Genomic DNA, 18,297 nt, shown 5'->3' with positions numbered 1-18,297 from the left:
TCCATCGAAAACAGCTTCTCCATGAGAACCAGGAAGTGACCTCTCCAGACAACAGAACAACTTTTCCTTTCTTATGTCTGCAACAGCATTCTCCTGGGTGATGTGGGCAGTTGAATGTCCATGCATACACCGTCTGTTTTCCTCCCTTCCTCCCACCCACCACTTCCGCATTGCCCCAGCTCTGGCAACCCACACTATGCCACTGGGGGACAGTTTTGTGGCACTTTCTTAATGCTTGAATGAGAAAACATTGAGGAAGGATTATGGTGTTCCAACACCAGTTGGCTAATGGCACACACCCAGCACCTTCCTGTAGCTGAACATTGTAGCAAGCAAACAATATTTCATGCAAGCTAATTTGTCATTACTCAACCTTCCCTATATCTTGGCAAATGTTCATCAGAAATATTGCACATAGACTCTCTTGGAGAATTGAGGCCCAACTTGCAACATCTAAATTAGTAGCTCTTCAGCAAGGACACACAACAGCTGTTGGAAGAGCCACTTCATATTATTGGCACCATTATGATAATGATGGGTGAGGACAGAGATGGCAGAGGGGAACAAGTGTTCAGTATAATTGGTTTAATTCACACTGCAGTGGGAATGGCTATGTGTATTGGTGAAAGGGTTTGATTGGAAGACTCCACTGAAGCTAAATTAAAAGCAAAAAAAGGACCCTGAACTTTTACCAAGTTAATAATTAATCAATGTTGTTTTCTGCTAGCTAAATTGTGAGTGTTTAACCTTAGATCAGGTGATTAAGGTAATGAATTGTAAATCATTATGAAGGAAGTTGCCTTTGGTCTTTGTTCTCAGACTCTATGGGAGTAAGAATATAAATGAAGGTCTCCAGGTAAATAGCCTCAGGCATGATGCAGGCTGGAATGCAGGCAGTGGGGAGAGACAGCCCTCTGCTTCCAGGTCTTGCATATTTCATATTTTGTAAGATGCTGAGCCTATGCCTTGGACGGGTATATGTCTTAAGGAACTGTTTGGATGTATCATTTGATGTTTCTGTTTTGTTTTGAAGAAAGTGCTGCAAGTAAAGTTTTAATGACACTTACGGCAGTGGTGGAGCTTCATGCTCTGGCACAGGGGGGCAGAGAGCAGGCGGGGTGGGGCTGGTGCATGTCCCAGGGGCGTGGCGTGTGTCCTGGGGGCATGGCGCACCACGTGTGGGGCATGGCACCCAGCGCAGGTAGGGGAACCCCACCAGGATCGCACTGTTGGGGGTGGTGTGCTCCCCCCACAGTCCTCTTCCTCCGCCAGTGACTTAGGGGCCTTGACAATGTTTTATTTCTGAAAAGGACTCAGTTTTCATGCAACCAGTCTCTTCAAACTGCACAATATTAATATCTACATCAACAAGACGAATAGGTCATCATGGCAATGGAGGCCTGCATCCCATCCTGCCTTAACAGGAAACCAGAAGTGAAATGGGACTAAAAGGACCACGTTCACTCATTGACAATTTTCTTTGGACAACATTCCAATGGTGGGAGGGGTCAGAGGGAAAAGTGGCTGAAGCAATAGATGTGGTTCTTGTGTTTTTACAGTAGGCTACTTATCAACAACAAGGGACATGAGTGGCACTGTGGATTAAACCACAGAGGCTAGGACTTGCCAATCAGAAGGTCAGCGGTTCAAATCCCCGCGACGGGGTGAGCTCCCGTTGCTGGGACCCTGCTCCTGCCAACCTAGCAGTTTGAAAGCACATCAAAGTGCAAGTAGGTAAATAAGTACCACTCCGGCAGGAAGGTAAACGGTGTTTCCATGCATTGCTCTGGTTCAGGGGTCCCTTTACTTGTCAACAACACACTTTTGAATTCAATACAGGATTCCATACACAAGAACACCTATTGTGCTACTCAATTCTTGCAAGCAAGATGCATTATCAGAGTGCAAAAACACATTCCAGCCAGGCTAAAGAGCTTGAGAAGGCTGTAAAGCAAAACTTGCAAGAGGTGTGGCCCTGGGGTGAGGGAGTGTAGCCTGATGATGGGCATGACCTGGTGATAGTCTTGGGGGCTTGATAGGAATGCATAGGGAGCCATATTTGGCCCATAGAACTGAGGTTTCCCACCCACAAGCTAAGTAATGAAGGGTTGCAATTAAGCTGGCATCATGTGAGATGATGGTAGTCAACAAAGCTTTCTTTGGGGGAAACTGAAGAAACTGTCACTTCTGTCTCCATTTCCCTAAAGTAAATAAAGCAATCTGTATTGCAACGTATTGTGTGTTTTTGCCAGGACACACAGTCAGAACATCTTCTTCTACCTTGGGACCACTTCTGGTATTTCATTTTGGGAAGAAGCTGGCAGGAGGGAAGAGGGTTTTCAGAAAATCTCTCTGACCTTTCAAAGAGGTCCCTGTGAGCCAAAGATGTTTACAGGAGTGAAGAATTCAATTACTTGCTACGTGATACTGTTGCGAACTTAGGCTAGATCTCAACGCAAGGCAGAGAAAGATTGTTCCAGATAGATAATATAATTATATCATCACTTGGCTCCTGCATCAAGGCTCCCAGCTAGGATCAAAGCTGCTCTGACAATAGGGCAAATGATGAATTTGCACCATGCACAGTCCTAATGGAGTGTGGGTATGGGTGCATATCAGAAAATGGTGTATACTTCCAGGCTGCTGATGACCCTAATAACTAGGGATGTTGTACAACAAGAGTGGGAGTTTCTCCCACATTACTTTATGGTTTAGCTCCAGCCAAGCTAAGGGATGATGGGATTTTTAGTCCTAAACAAACAATGTATATCTTATAGGATACCAGGTTTGGGAAAGCTGGTCTAGAACAGTGTGCAAATGACCTTTTGAAATTTTGCTCCCTATTTGTAGGCAGAAATTGGGGAGGGGGCATTTCACCAAATTCCTCCAGTGGAAAATGCCCCAGTAGCACAATGGGTCAGTGTGTTTTTCTGTTAACCAAGGCACTCAGGATTCCTGCATTGCAGGGAGTTGGACTAGATGACCCTTGGGGTCCCTTCCAACTCTACAATTCTATGATTCTCCAACAGTTGCTCATGGGCCAGGCTCACCATTAGCTATGGCAATAGCTCAGATTCTTCACACCCCCCCCCCCCCGATTTCTTCCGGTTCCTGCAAGTGCTAGCAGCAGCATCGATTGTGCAGCCTGCCTGACCCCCCAGTATGCACCCCCTCAACAGTGCCTTGCACCTATCACCATCCAGGAACATCATGGTGAGGAATAATAAAATTGTGGAGAATATTCAAAGGACAATTCTGCACATTTAGCGTCCGGAAAGTAAAATAAAATTGCAGACATTTTCTCAAGAGGAAAAGTATTATGACAAATTTTGGATCTGTTCTATATTTTAAAAAAAACCTGCTCAGTTGTGTGGCCCGGTCGTGTAATTTTACAGCCATCTATTAAAGTTTTATCAAGAATAAAGGAGAAATATTAAACTAAACTTTTGTACATGCACTTGTAAAGCTTTGTCATTCATGTAGTTTCATGATGATCAATGAGGAATTATAGGGAGTAAGGAGCTACCAGTTCAGTCTGAATGTTGGCTGCACCTACACAGAATCTTATTTTTTATATCCTGAAATACAGCTCCCATAATTTAGGGATGGGGAACCTGTGTTCCTCCAGACGTTGTTGGACTACTACTCTCATCATTCCTCACCATAGACCATGCTGCCTGGAATGATGGCAATGCTGGATGGAAGTTGGGTTCCACTGTATTATTTTGGACAGATAGCTGTATAAACCACCTTGTGAGCATTGTTGCTGAAAAGCAGTGTATGAACAGAAGGAGGAGGAGGAGGAGGAGGAGGAGGAGAAGAAGCAGCAGCAGCATTCAAGTCCAGCTTTATCAGATGCACAGATGTCTTCAGTGGTGTGCAGTGAAATTTTTCATAGGGGAACTGTTCAGGACAGAGTCGCCAGGTTGCGAGGGCGATGGGGGGGTGTTGTTGTTGTTTTGACATCATGCATGTGAGCATCACACCTTCCTGCCTAAGCCAGGCAGAAGCTTCTCAGGCTTTGGGAAGGAGGCATCAGGGGAACATTTTTGGGACTAGCCTAGTCCCCCTAGTCCACTGACCGCACGCCACTGGATGTGTTGTTTACAGATGGAAGCAAAACACATTTCTAAAGACTACTCTTTTCTGCTCCGGCTATCTGTAAGGATATATGGGTCAGTATATTTCTATTTTGGTCTGTTTCCCAGTCATAGTTCCCATCTATCCCATGTATACAATTTCTGCATCAGACAGCATGTTGTTGTTTTTAAAAATAGTGCATGACCATGTTATGCTTGTATTTTTAATCATATTTTTGGTCCATATTGTATGCACCTTGGGTTATATTTTGCATATATATTACGCATATATATTATGGGAATCTATGCATAAATGAAATGTAATGAATTAATATTCCATGCACTTTTTTTGCGAATTTCTGTATTTTTTTTTCATAGACGACCAGCTGCAAATTTCAAAGACGTGGTACCTGGCCAGTCTCTGGCTTTACTCCATGCAGTGTTCTAGATGGTATCAATCTGTTTGGTCTACATCAATGAGCAGACAGAATGAAATTCATAATCATCCTCAGCCAGCTAGGACCTCAGATTGCTTCCTTGTGTCAGTGAACACTCTCCACAATTCCATGAAAGCTGGAGAGGTTGCATACATTGCTTGCCCTTGTTAGTTGGTCTGTCAGCTCTAGATCCATTTGGTGCAGTAGAGCAACCCATGTAATTACTCAACAAAAGTGCAATTGATTTTTTTTTTAAAGGTGAAAGTAGTGCTCTGCAAAGGAAACAATGACTCATCACTCATTCAGCCACCCAGCCACCCCTGTGATGGTCAGGAAGGACTGCCAGGCTTAGAAGGAGAAACATTTTCACTGGGAGGGTACAAAAATAGCCAGTGTGTTGGAATGGGATCACTTTTTTCCACTTGCTATGCTCTTTTTGTGAGTCAGTCTATTTTAAAAGGGGACTGGTGTCAATGCCTTTGCAAAACTGAAATAGTTCTTCATGCTCAGAAGAACAGTTTTGCAAGCAGTTAAAAAGTCAGTTCATATAAGCTTTCTCATTTCCTCTCCCTCCCCCCCCCCAGCAATTTACAACTTGTGCCAAGATGATCTGAATTCAACTCTTTCCTAGGGAAACACTTCCATTGAGGGCCTTGATACTCAAGTCATACAAATCCCTCCTCATCCTCATGCTAACGAACACATAAACTGGGACCTCCAGGGAAGGGAGAGATATTTAAGTAGTATCACTGGGGAAAGTGTTCACTTGTTTCCTTGCCATTCTGGGATTCTGAAGATTAGTGAAATTCATGGAGGTTCTCAGTGGCTACCATCCACAATGGCAATGTTCTATCTCCACTGCTGGAGATAGTATGTTTCTAAATACCTGTAAGTGGGAATCATGTCAAAAGAGCACTGTTGTGTTCAGGTACTTTTATGGCTTTCTCATGGGCATCTAGTTGGCCACCGTGAAAACCAGATGCTAGGCTAGATGGGCCCTTGTCCTGAAGCAGCCGGGCTCCTTCTGTGCCTTCATGTTCATACAATTCAAGCACCTCCGCTTGTGAAGAAGGTTCAAAGCAAGTTATAAGGCTGGGGAACTTGTTGTGGAGCAAGGAGAAGTTGTGAAGTAACGCACCCTGCACTTGCAAATAAACAAGGAATCAAACAAGCAAAAGGCTTTACCATGTTGTTTTTGTTGGAATTCTAGCCCGGTCAGAGGTATGTGCCTATCTGTTCAGGCACCGGCTGAATTCCTTTGACCTCCCTCCGGCGACTCCCGGCAGGAAAAACATACGAGGTCCGTTCCGGCGATTTTCCTCAGGCTGTGAGAAAAACACACCAACTGCTTCTCCTCCTCCCTGCTCCCTGCATATCCCCAGGGAGGGGAATCAGACACAGACAGAAATGTAACTACATGCTTTTATTCCTGTCTTTAGCAGTCATACAGTAAAAGATGTCTGCTCTCTTCAACAAACAGAGAGAAACCCCAAACTCCACCCACGTACATCCTGTATAGGTCATATGACACATCCTGAGCTCACATCCTGTGCTCAATAAGGAGAATGGACTGCCCCTTCGTTTTCATGGCAACAGTCACATACTTCCTGTTTGGCTTTCCAGCCACAAGCAACAGACTGAGCTGCTAGAGCCTTTGCTTGCTGCAGCATTGCTGCTTTAGAATAACATACTCCCCCTAAAGTATCAATGCGTGCTGCGAGCAAAGCGTCATCCAGAGAAGAAAACAAACAGTTGTTATACTTATAACATTCCCCTGTTGTTTCAGTTCCACCCTTGGAACTACCCGCCACTGGTTTTACCAATGTACCTCTCTGGTTTTGTGACTTCCAAGGAATGAGTGCTTCTGCATTACCTTGGTTAACAACTCTCTGTTGTGCCTTTGTCTCTGACTCAGACACAGCTTCAATTTGACCTTGGTCGTTTACAACAGCAACAGCTAGGTTAGCAAACTCTTGTGAATACCTCTTGGGTGGTACACCCTTCGTTGCTCTCTCAGACCTACGTAAGAGGTGCTGCTCTTCTTTGCTTTCTGGTTCAACCTTTGGACTCTTTGGAGAACCAGTACCAATTGTAAACAGTGGTTCATCCTCCTCTTCTGAGGGTCTAGTCATTATGTGAGATTTCCTCTCAATGACTGTGACAACTGAGCTGTCTGAGCTATCGCTGTCATCATCAGTACTACTGAACTCAATAAAATCAACATCATCATCAGAATCATCAGAATCATCATCATCACCTGTGGGAAATGTGTGAACAATCACTCTCTCCTGTTCAGGAGCACTCTCTAGAAATTTTGTGAGAATCACCTTTCCAGATTCAGACAAAATTACTCTGTAGAGACCCTTTTCATAACCCACAAAAATGCCTCTGGCATTCTTTACTCCACCCGGAGCTTCTGTCCTCACATGAGACCCAAACACCTTGAAATGGGCAACAGAAGGTTTTCTGTGGAACAGTTTCTCAAAAGGAGAACTTCCCAACTCTTTTGAAAACTTTCTCAACCACGTATAACAAAATGACATCAGCGACTCAGCCCAGTACTCATGTGACAGATGTGAACTAAGCAATTGCGCTTCCATTCCCTTTTGCAATTCTTTGTTCACCCTAACACAGACACATCTGTTCCAAGCTTCTTCGGAACTAGCAATTTTGTGACTTATCCCTTTCTTCTTCAGGAACCTCTGGAAATCCTGTGAAAGAAAAATTGGCTTCTCATCTGTGCAAAGACAATTTATGTCAGCATCATGCATATTTTTAACCTTGTCACAAAACTCTTTAAACCTTTCTAAGGCTTCTTGCGGTCTCTCCAAAAGATAAATCCAGACAAAACCTGTAAAAGAATCAACACATATTAGGTAAAACTTTGCATTGCCTCTAGAAGGTGCTAAAGGACCAATCACATCAGCATACACCTGCTGAAATGCCTTGTCGACCCTCGAGGTGACCTGCTTGGCGTTCTTCTTGGCTACACCTGCAAAAGAAATCATGTTAGAATCACAAGAATTACATTCCATGTAATCACTTTGATCAAATGTCAACAAATACAGTCCATCTTTCTCTTTGGCAGAAAGATACAACTCTCCATCTTTGTAGATCTCGCAGTGTTGATCATCATAGGACAGTTTTAGTCCCTTCTTGGCAATCTGCGAAATGCTGAGCAGATAGTACTTCAACTCTGGAACCAAATATACATTGTTTATAGTCAAGTTCAGACTTTCAAGATACACAGTCCCAATTCCGGTGGCTTCCAGCTCTTGACCGTTGGCCTGTTGTACCGCGAAGCTTTGCTTCTTAAACGTAAAAAATAGTCCTCTGTGTCCTGTCATGTGAACTGTCGCTCCCGTGTCCAAAACGAAAGAATTCCCCACTTCTGGTGTGGCTTTTAGGGACATCAAAGCCTTTGCAGTCTTTGCCTTTGGCTTGGTGTGACCTTTGTCTGACGCCTCAGACTTTGTGGAGTTTCCCTTGGCTCCTTTGTTCTGACGTGGCTTCTTGCAGTACCGCTGAAGATGCCCAGTTTGGTCACAATTGTAGCATCGGACAACGTTCAAAGCTACAGCGTCTCCTTCAGTAGCTACAGCAGTGGGGGTGTCAGAACTCCGTTCTTGTCTCCCCCTGTCCTTCACTTCCAGGGCGGCAAGTCTGTCATGTTCATTCAGAACGACGGCAAAGACCCTGTCCGACGTTAGATCAGCTGCTGGGAGAGACCCCAGCTGACTGGCAACTGTTTTGTAAGTCCGATTCAAGCTGTTTATCACCATGAAGCAAAACACTTCCTCCTGCAGACGGAAATTGCGTTCCACCATCTGCTGATGCAGAAATTTCATTTCCGTCAGGTGCGCTTGAACATCTCCATCAGGCGCAAGCCTCAGGTTGGTCAGCTTCTCAAAATACAGCAACGCTGAAGAACCTGCATCTCTCTGATGTGTCCTTCTCAGCGTGTCCCAAACATCTTTCGCATGCTGTAAATCTTGTATATGGATAAGCTGAGAGTCTGACACGCACAGAATTATAGCTGTTCTGGCCTTCACATCCTGTGACTCCCAAGCACGCGTTGGTGCTGCAGGGATGGGGTTCTCAATCACCCCAAACAGTCTCTGATTCTGCAGCAAGGCCTTCATCTTAATAGACCAAGATGCATAATTGTCACTGGTCAAAAGGGGTGGAGAAGGCAGGCCTCCCCCCTTCTTGGCATCCATTTTGAGTCCTTGCATTGACTCTCAAACACAAGCCTCTAAAATCCAAAAGCTGGCTTGTTTACACTCTGTGCACCTGGCAGCTATAACACTGGCCGCTTTGGAAAGTCCCTTTCCAACAGTTCCTTTGGGCCTAAGTCAAAACATAACCTTGTTTTTGCCTCTCCGAGGCAAAGCCTGACTTCCAGCCCTCTCGTGAAACTGGCCTTCGTTGCTAAGCAACAGCATTCCTTTCCTTGGACAGGATTAACCACAGGAATGTTTGGAATGCAGAGCTCTTCTCTCTCGGAGCTGTTTTTCCCAAACCTTGCTCCTTGAAGCAGAGAATGAATCAATCTGCATGCACACTTCTAAGCCCGAAAATCTCATACCTGGGCTCCGTAGCTTGGCTTTCAGCTTCTTCTGGTCAGCTTCTGGCTGCAGAGAATCAGCTTTCTCACCTCAGGCCTCCATGGAGCAATGAATACAGCAGCTCTGCCACTCTTTCTGCAGACTTCCATGGATCATAGAAACCATCAGCTCTGATACCACTGTTGGAATTCTAGCCCGGTCAGAGGTATGTGCCTATCTGTTCAGGCACTGGCTGAATTCCTTTGACCTCCCTCCGGCGACTCCCGGCAGGAAAAACATACGAGGTCCGTTCCGGCGATTTTCCTCAGGCTGTGAGAAAAACACACCAACTGCTTCTCCTCCTCCCTGCTCCCTGCATATCCCCAGGGAGGGGAATCAGACACAGACAGAAATGTAACTACATGCTTTTATTCCTGTCTTTAGCAGTCATACAGTAAAAGATGTCTGCTCTCTTCAACAAACAGAGAGAAACCCCAAACTCCACCCACGTAGGTCATATGACACATCCTGAGCTCACATCCTGTGCTCAATAAGGAGAATGGACTGCCCCTTCGTTTTCATGGCAACAGTCACATACTTCCTGTTTGGCTTTCCAGCCACAAGCAGCAGACTGAGCTGCTAGAGCCTTTGCTTGCTGCAGCATTGCTGCTTTAGAATAACAGTTTTTTAATGCAGTTTGGAAATTGTAGTCCAGCAATATCTGGAGGGCCACAAGTTGCCCATCCCGATGTTAAGGGGGAATGATCCATAAGCAATAAACAAAAGATTTCCTAGGATCAGACAGAATAGTATCTGATGGTAAGCAAGCTTTCAAAACTCAAAATGTTTGCAACATTTCTGTCAGTTCTAGATAAAAGTATTTCCCTATTGCTAGATGAGAATATAAAGACCACAAATGGCAGATTGTCAGTCACTGAGCTGCCTTTGAAATGCATCTGGAAACGCAATTTGGTATCAAATAATGATGGGGGAGTTGTAGCCTTCCAGATGTTATTGAACTCTAACTCCCACCATCTCTGATCATTGGCTGTGCTGGCTGGGGCTGATGGGAGTTGGAGTCCCCCAACAATTGAAGTCTGTTATGCCGATGTACATTACGGCCTGCTCAATTCAATATGCCTTATTTCTATATGCAATTCAATATGCATAGGATTGGGGGGGGGTACCATTTCTCAGTTACATTTAGAGAATTCAATGAACTGAGCAGTTACAAGGAAACAAGATGAGCAATTTTTATTCACTCATTTCATGAGAGCAAACAAATATAAGGTAAATTAAATTCCAGAGGAAGGAAGGCATATCAAATGAAAACAAATTTAGGGATGTTTTTGTTTCATTTTTTAAATGAATTAAAATAAATAATTTGGAGTCAAGGAACATCCTCAGAGGTAAGGTGGATGTAAACCATTCTTAAGGATAAGTGAACATTCAAGTCTAATTTTGCAAAATTGGAATCCTTCATTCTTACTGAATCTCTGCAAATCGAATCCACCTCTGTGACTTTTCTGCTTGCTTTGAATGACTCATCCTGGTCTCCCATCAATGCACTCAATATATTTATTTTTTCAGAAACAAAGCATAACTATTTCCAGTAAATTCCCTTAATTAGTTAATGCTTGCAAAGTGCACTGATCAACTGCAGTGCGATATAATTGCAGAGTACTGCTAATATAATTGAGCTGAATTGTGTCGCTTCTTCAGCTTGCTTGAAGCTATGAGAAAATCACCTTTCAATATAAAGCTTTTAGCAGATGAGGGAATCAAGGGGGGAATAAAAACTTGAAAGGCCCCAGTCCTGATTACACTTATCCATATGTTGCATTGGCTTCACAACAGGCAGTTCATCACAGCAACTAATTAATCCCATGCCATATTCCCATAGCATTTCCATATATGTAATGTCCAGTTGATGTGATATATAGAATGTTTATCAAGATTTTAACTAGTGAAGAGTAAGATCCAGATTTAGTTTTTTTAAAAAACAGTACTGTTATTGTCTGTAAATGGTTTCCAAGACTGGGTATAATGAGTGGAAAAGGAGTTAATTAAATGAAATTAAACTCATGAAGTCTCAAGGTAGGATTGAGACGCGCCCCTTCCTGAGCCCTGGAGAGTCTTTGTCAGCCAGTGTAGAAAATACTGAGTTGATAAGACCCAAGGGTCTGACCCTGTATATGGCATGGGAGCATGTGGTGCTGTGGTCTAAACCACTGAGCCTCTTGGTCTTGCTGATCAGAAAGTCGGTGGTTTGAACCTGTGTGACGAGGTGAGCTCCTGTTGCTCTGTCCCAGTTCCTGCCAACCTAGCAGTTGCGGTGGGAAGGTAAACAGCGTTTCCGTGTGCCCTGGTTTCTGCCCTGGTCTTCTGTTGCACCAGAAGTGGTTTAATTCATACTGACCACATGACCCAGAAAGCTGTCTGTGGACAAACGCCGGCTCCTGCAGCCTGAAGCAAGATGAGCCCAGCACTCCATAGCCGCCTTCGACAGGACTTTACCATCCAGGGGTCCTTTACCTTTACCTTTTTTACCTGGATATGGCACCTAATAGCTTTAATAGGGAATGTGTATATAATATTGCATGCAGATCATTGTGTCATGACCATGCATGTGTATAAATCACTGGGTTTTTAAAACTATTTTATTCAAAATTAAAACAACACATATTATTCAGAAACATATCATCCTTATTTGTTTCCCCATTTTTCCTCCCTCTCCCCCCCCCCACACAACCCCACCCCCCACCCCCGGCTTCCCTCAGTTACAGTCTTTATTTATTTACAGTTGTATAGATCCTCAAATTATTTAGCTGATTATCATCAATAAAAAAAGTTTGTGGATGTTTATTCAAAGCCATCCAAGGAGTCCAGTTTGCTTTGTTGCATCTTCAGATACTTTGTAAAGGGTTCCCATTCATCTTTAAAATCACAGTTATCCTTTTCCCATAGCTTACCTTATATGTCAATTTTGCCAGTTCTGCATAGTCCATCAATTTTTCTTGCCATGATTCTTTAGCTGGGGTTTCTTCAATCTTCCATCCTTGTGCTATTAGAACTCTCACTGCCATTGTTGCATACATGAAGACATTTTCCAGCTTTTTTGGCAGATCTTTCCCTACAATCCCTATAAATCACTGTTTGAACACACTATGAGCTAGATCCAAGTTGCATCATACTTAAAAGCAGTTCCATTGAATTCAATGAGGTTGCTAATTTAAGTTCCACTGTTTTAAATTACCGTACTCCACTGTAAGCTTGCCTAAGGGTGAAATTCAATCCCCACCCCACATCAGTGTGGCTTTGTTAAATGGCAAGATTGAGACTGGATAGGGCCTGATACCACTGTGTGATGGCAACCAGACCAGATCAGAATCTAGCTCAGCTCCTCTTCTCATCCCATTTCAAGGCTTTCTGATCTTGCTGGTTGGTCTCCTGCTCACCCATGCACCTGGGTGAGATTGGCACCAATGGAGTGATGCAGGGCTGGCACAGCCATTAGATGGGGTGAGGCCATCATGTCAGGTGGTAGAAGCCTCCAGGGTGATGCCCCATTGGTGCCCTGCATGTCCTGCTGCCTCTGGTGGAAAAATGGTGCTGACATCAGTGCTGATTTCATGTGTGATTGTGCCAATTCCCAGCAAGGTCTCACCAAAACTGCATGAGAGCTTGCAGAACATGTGAGATCACACATGATATCAGAACAATCTCTCCCAAAATGAGTGCAAGTGCCAGAGGTGTTAGGACTGGCGGTACAGGCAGCATCAAGTCAGGGCAGCACTTTGCATTTGTGAGGCCAGCTTAGCCTTCAGAACTGAGAGGAGGGACACTCAGTTCACACCCATCCACCCCAAACCTAGGAATGTTGGGGGGGGGGTGTTTGGATTGCTATATAAGTCTCAGTTCAACTCTATGCTTTACACATTTGTATATGTCGTGGGTAGGCAAACTAAGTCCCCCTGGTGAAAAAGTTTGCTGACCGCTGGTTTATGTGTTGCTTACAGAACTGCCTAAACCAAAGTGAGCTCTGTAATGTGTATAACAAAAACAATCTCTATTTTCCCCCTTTTTTAAAAAGGGCTCCCATCCAGCTTCTTTTCACTTAATTTTTTTAAAAAACAAGACCCATCCCATTACAATGCTTTCAGCAGACCAGAAAGCCACAATAAGGCCTTCAGATATTAGATGTACTCTTAGCCTATCAAATATTAGATATGCATAAATATTAGATATGTTTGGGGTAGTTTGGCTCCCGTAATGTTTATGCGAATGAACACAGCAAGACTTCACAATGGAATGGAAGCTGGTGATGATGATGGAAAGAAAATCGAATTGTTTGCTTGCATTTGTGTTGGTTCTCTGCTGTTATCCCCCACAAGGATTCCTTCTGTTAGGCAAGCTGCAAATTTGAGTTTAAAAACCAACAGAGGTTGTTGGGGTTTTTGTTTTGTTTTTTCAAACTAAGAATGTGCAAGATCCTCTTGAGAAATTTCACTCCTCTCAGCAAAACTATTTTAACTTCTTAGCTACAGCAAAACCCCAAGGTATACCTACCCAAAATGCAAATTGTAGACCAAATACAATGATGACTCTACATTTAAACACCCACATAAAGGTAGACTGGTCTGATCTTGAAAAATGGTGGCTGAAAGTAATAACCCAGAATACTCTTGGTACTTTAAACTTTGGGGGATTCTAAGTGGATAGCCTTCCTCCTATATCACACCTCTTTTATTCTCCACCTTCCTTGCAGGGCTGTTTGTAAGGCAGAAGTAGGGAACCTGTGGCCCTTCAGATATTGCTAAACATATGAAGGGCCACAGATTGCCCGCTTAGAATCCCCCAAAGTTAAGTAAGACACCAAGAGAATTCTGGGTTATTACTTTTGGTCAGCATTTTCCAAGATCAGGCCAAATGGACAAATTGTCCAAAGACATAGGCTTAAGGCAGGATTTGGAGAAAGGGATTGGCCTGTAATTGCAGTAATAATGGAGAATACTCTATTCCAGATGATTTTAACATGGAGGCATTCCTACCAAATATGAATAAATGAACCAAGCATTGAATAGTTCTTCCAACATAAAAGGGAAAGGAAGGGATTAATTTTGGCTAACCTGACTGACGTCCAGTGCTGTTGGAGGATGACCTTGAGCAAGGCCATCATTCAGGCACTAGGCAAAAACATTGGTTTTTAACTAGGCCTTTGACTAATTGACATCTAATGCCTTTTTAAAATGTGTGTGGAGGTATTGGGTTGCTTTTGCTTTTATTTTGATTATGTATTTTGTGTTTTTATATTGTTATTTTATCTTGTAAACTGCCCTGAGACCTGTAATTAGGAAGGAAGGAAGGAAGGCCTCCTGTAAGCAAAGAGAGATGGTTTTGAGCAGGGGAATGGTCCAGATACCATCCCATTTGTGATCTTCAACTAGGTGGCCTAAATCTGATTCCCATATAATTTGAAGGCCTGTAGCGCATGCGTGTGCACGCGCACCCCCCCCCCGACTTCATGATCTAAAGATTGCTGTATATTAGGGGACTTCATGTCTGGCTGTCATGGTGAAATGCTGTCCCCATACCAGCGGAGCCTTTCCGTGCGGCTAATTGAGGATAATTTGGGAGTAATTATTCTCCCAAGAAAACTCTGGGGCCAGGTGGTGGGGCTACTCCACCCACAGATCGTCGGATACCCACCACCCGTTCTGAAGGAATGTGGGGGGCAGGGGGTGCTGGGTGCAATGCACTGCGCATTTCAGCAACTCTCCAAAGCTTTCCCCATGGGCAGTGGACACCTGCTTTTTAAGATAAAATTTAGACTTAACTAACAGGCATGCTCTGAACTAGGGGAGATTAAGTACTCTGCTAATTGATTCAGCCACTGGGTGCCAAGGATTCAACCTGGAGAAGGACTTTCGTCGTAACTGGATTGGTATGTTGGGGGATTATTATTTTCTCTTGATATATTTTGCATTTGAAGTTTCATTCGGCAAATCTCCCCCGAAGGACTGTCTGTTTGAATTATGCAAGTGGAACTGAAAGAGCATATTGCTATTGTTATTGTTATGGTTCAACTACAAAATTGACTGTGTGAAATTTTCACTATGATTCTGGCAATGACTCTTAATGGAATGACAAAAAGAATTTGTGATGGGAGCTATGGTGTTTTTACTGATGCATCAGCTTGTTAGCAGCTGGAACAAGATCACAGAAGGGAATTCTGGATAGCTAATGGTGGAATGCAAGCTCTCTCTTGCATGTGATGCACTAAGAATTGCCTTTGTGTGTAGAAAGTGAAAGTGGTGTCAAGGAGAACGCTGGATTATGACAGGGAAATAAAGAAGAAGAAAATTAAAATATTTCTCACAAAACTACAAAGGACTAACCTGCTTGTTAAATGAACTCAGAGGCTGTTAAAAATAAATGAAGGATCAACATCGGAAATGTTTATTGGGACTTTTTGGACTAATTAAGGAATGTAGTACAATACTAGATCATCACTCCCTGAACTTCAGAGCATGGGAAGTCACCCAAAGATATATAATTTGATGTGATTATTCAGCTTTTTTGATTGTATGATAATTTGGAATGTTTTAATGTGGTTTTTATTGGATTGTTAAAATGGAAAATTTAATAAATACCATTTTAAAAAATAAAATAAAGATTGCTGTATATTAGGGAAGCAGCACCCTTCAGGTCATATGCTGGCTTGCTGCATAAGGACTCAAATAAAGTAAGTGTGCATAGACCCTCTTCCCTACACTCCAAACAAAGTGCAAAAGCATGAGCCTGAGCTACTTGAAACCAATATGAGTACCTTTTAATTTACCTTGCAGTTTATCCTCTGAGAAGCAGGTCATGGATTGTATAAATGCCTACATCCTCCCAACCCTTGAACTGTTGATATTTATCTGTGTGTCTGAAGGCTGGATGATCCGGGAACAGGACCAGTGGTGAAGGGTCAGGGGCCAGTGCTTTGCTCCATGTTCTCCATATGATTAGTATTGATCTAGTAAATGGATTGTCTATTTTCCTTACCTCCTTCAAGGACAAAGGTAAGAAAGGGTGGCCTTCCATTGAAGGTGTGGAAGAGAACATCTTGAGTTGGACCCAAGGGTCCTCTATTCTTCCCTTGAGCAAGAACTTGATTCTTGTACAGTATAACATTATCTGAGCATTCCCATCCCTCCTTTTGTTCTATGTCCATAGAAAGTTTTGTTGCTTATCCTAGATTTTTTGCCTCCTGACACAAATGTGTTCAGTTTGTTTTGCCATCTCTTTAGCTGAAGAAGAGGGATGGGAATAGGCAAAACTTGAAAAATATATAGAAGAACTTAGGTAACACTGATATTTTGACCACGGCTGTTCACCCAAGCCAGCTAAGGCTGAAATGTATCCATTTCCTAACTACTTGTTGAATGCCTTTGTCCCCCATAGTTTCTACATCCCAGTTGTCTTATGTCTGTAGTGAGGTTAATATCTAAGTACTTTAATCCTCCATGTGCAAATGGAGAGTTAACTGGTAATCAGTCTTGTAGTGTTGTCTAAATTTATAGGAAGGAGCACAGATTTGGAGTTGTTGATTTGCTGACTTCCGGTGCTTACCATGGTGAACAGCAGCTCCCACAATAGTGGACACCGGGCATGCAGCCAATTAAGGATAATTTGAGAGTAATTATCCTTGCAAGCACCCCCCCCCCCAGTCGGAGGGGTGAGCTTTCACTCGCATATCGTCCGGTACCTGCCTCCCGCTCCTACGGAATGCAGGGGGCAGGGACGCTGAGTGCATAGCACTGCAAGTATTGGAAACTCTCCACCATGAGCAGAGGTTTTTCTGCTAAATGAGGCAGCCATTGAGTGCCAAGGTCTCAATCTGGAGAAAATTTTCATCATAATTGGATTTGTATGTTGGTGGAGAGGAGCCTTTGTTCTCTCTTTATATATTCACTATGTCGTTTTATGAATTGGCAACTGTTTACTGAAGAAAAATTAGCTACTAATGTAATGTAATTAATAATGGATTGCAAATATTAATGGAATGCAAGGGGAAATAAAAAAATAACTTTATAATGCTTATGGATTAATTGAAAGAATGGAACTGTGTGGAAACATTGGGATGTGGCAATACCCTCTAATGAGGACTATAACTTTGATTTATTACGGTGTTGGCGAGATATCAGCTTATTATTGGACAGGAAGGAAATCAAAGAAAGTGCTGGAAGTCTGCCCGAAGTAATGGCCAGGAACCTGACCTCTTTCGGTTTTCAGAAAAGCAAGATGGCGAGAGGCAGCAAAATTGAGTCCTTGGAGTGGGGGGGATGTCGAAAATGATTGCGTACAACAAAAAAGGAAGGACGAATGTTAAAAAAAGTCTTCCACAGAGAAAGACTTAAACTCCTCTTACACAATAAAGGATGTGCAATAGTTAAATACAAATGAAAGTCATCACAGCAGTGAATGTATAATTTGGATTAAATAAGAGGATTGGAGCAGGCACAAGGAATAATAGCATCTTCCAAAAAACAGAACATAGGAAGTCATCCAAAATGTTTAATTTGGAATCGGATAACTGACTCTTTTAATTGTATTATGATTTGGTATTGTATTAATGTGGTTTATATTGGATTGTTATTAGTGAAAAATTAATAAAAATATTATTTTTTAAAAAATAGAGAAGTTGATTTGCAATCCTGCTACCTTGTGATACATTTTTGTCACTTAAGTGCTTCAAGGACTGTTACTGGATTTTGTAAAAATAAGAGGGTGTCATCTGCAAACATATTTGCTTTGTGTACCTTATCCCACATGGTGACCCTCTATACAAGTGTCTTTGCATAGTTGGATGGCTAATATCTCTATGACCAATGCAAACAACAATGGTGACGGAGGATAGCCCTGTGGCTTGCAGTGTAAGAGAGCTACAGCCTGAGCATTATAGCCACTGATTGAAATGATTGCCTGTGAGTTGGAGTATTGTTCCTTTCTGAGGTGCAAGAACTTCGATCCAAATGTTGATTTGATTAGTAGTTTGTCAAAAACAGTGAATCAACTCTATCAAAAGCCTTATAGGCATCAAGAGAGATTAGTTTGCCAGCTTTTTTCTTTCTATTCAACTCATGTATATGTTTAGTATCCTTCATGGGGCATGAGGTGCTTCTTGCTGTCACGAACACTGCTTGGTCTGGAATTATGTACTGAGATATAAACATGTTTAGCCACCTG

This window comes from Podarcis gaigeae (assembly GCF_964106915.1).
Source record: "Podarcis gaigeae genome assembly, chromosome: Z".
In the NCBI taxonomy this organism is placed as follows: domain Eukaryota; kingdom Metazoa; phylum Chordata; class Lepidosauria; order Squamata; family Lacertidae; genus Podarcis; species Podarcis gaigeae.
This window is presented reverse-complemented; position numbering follows the sequence as displayed.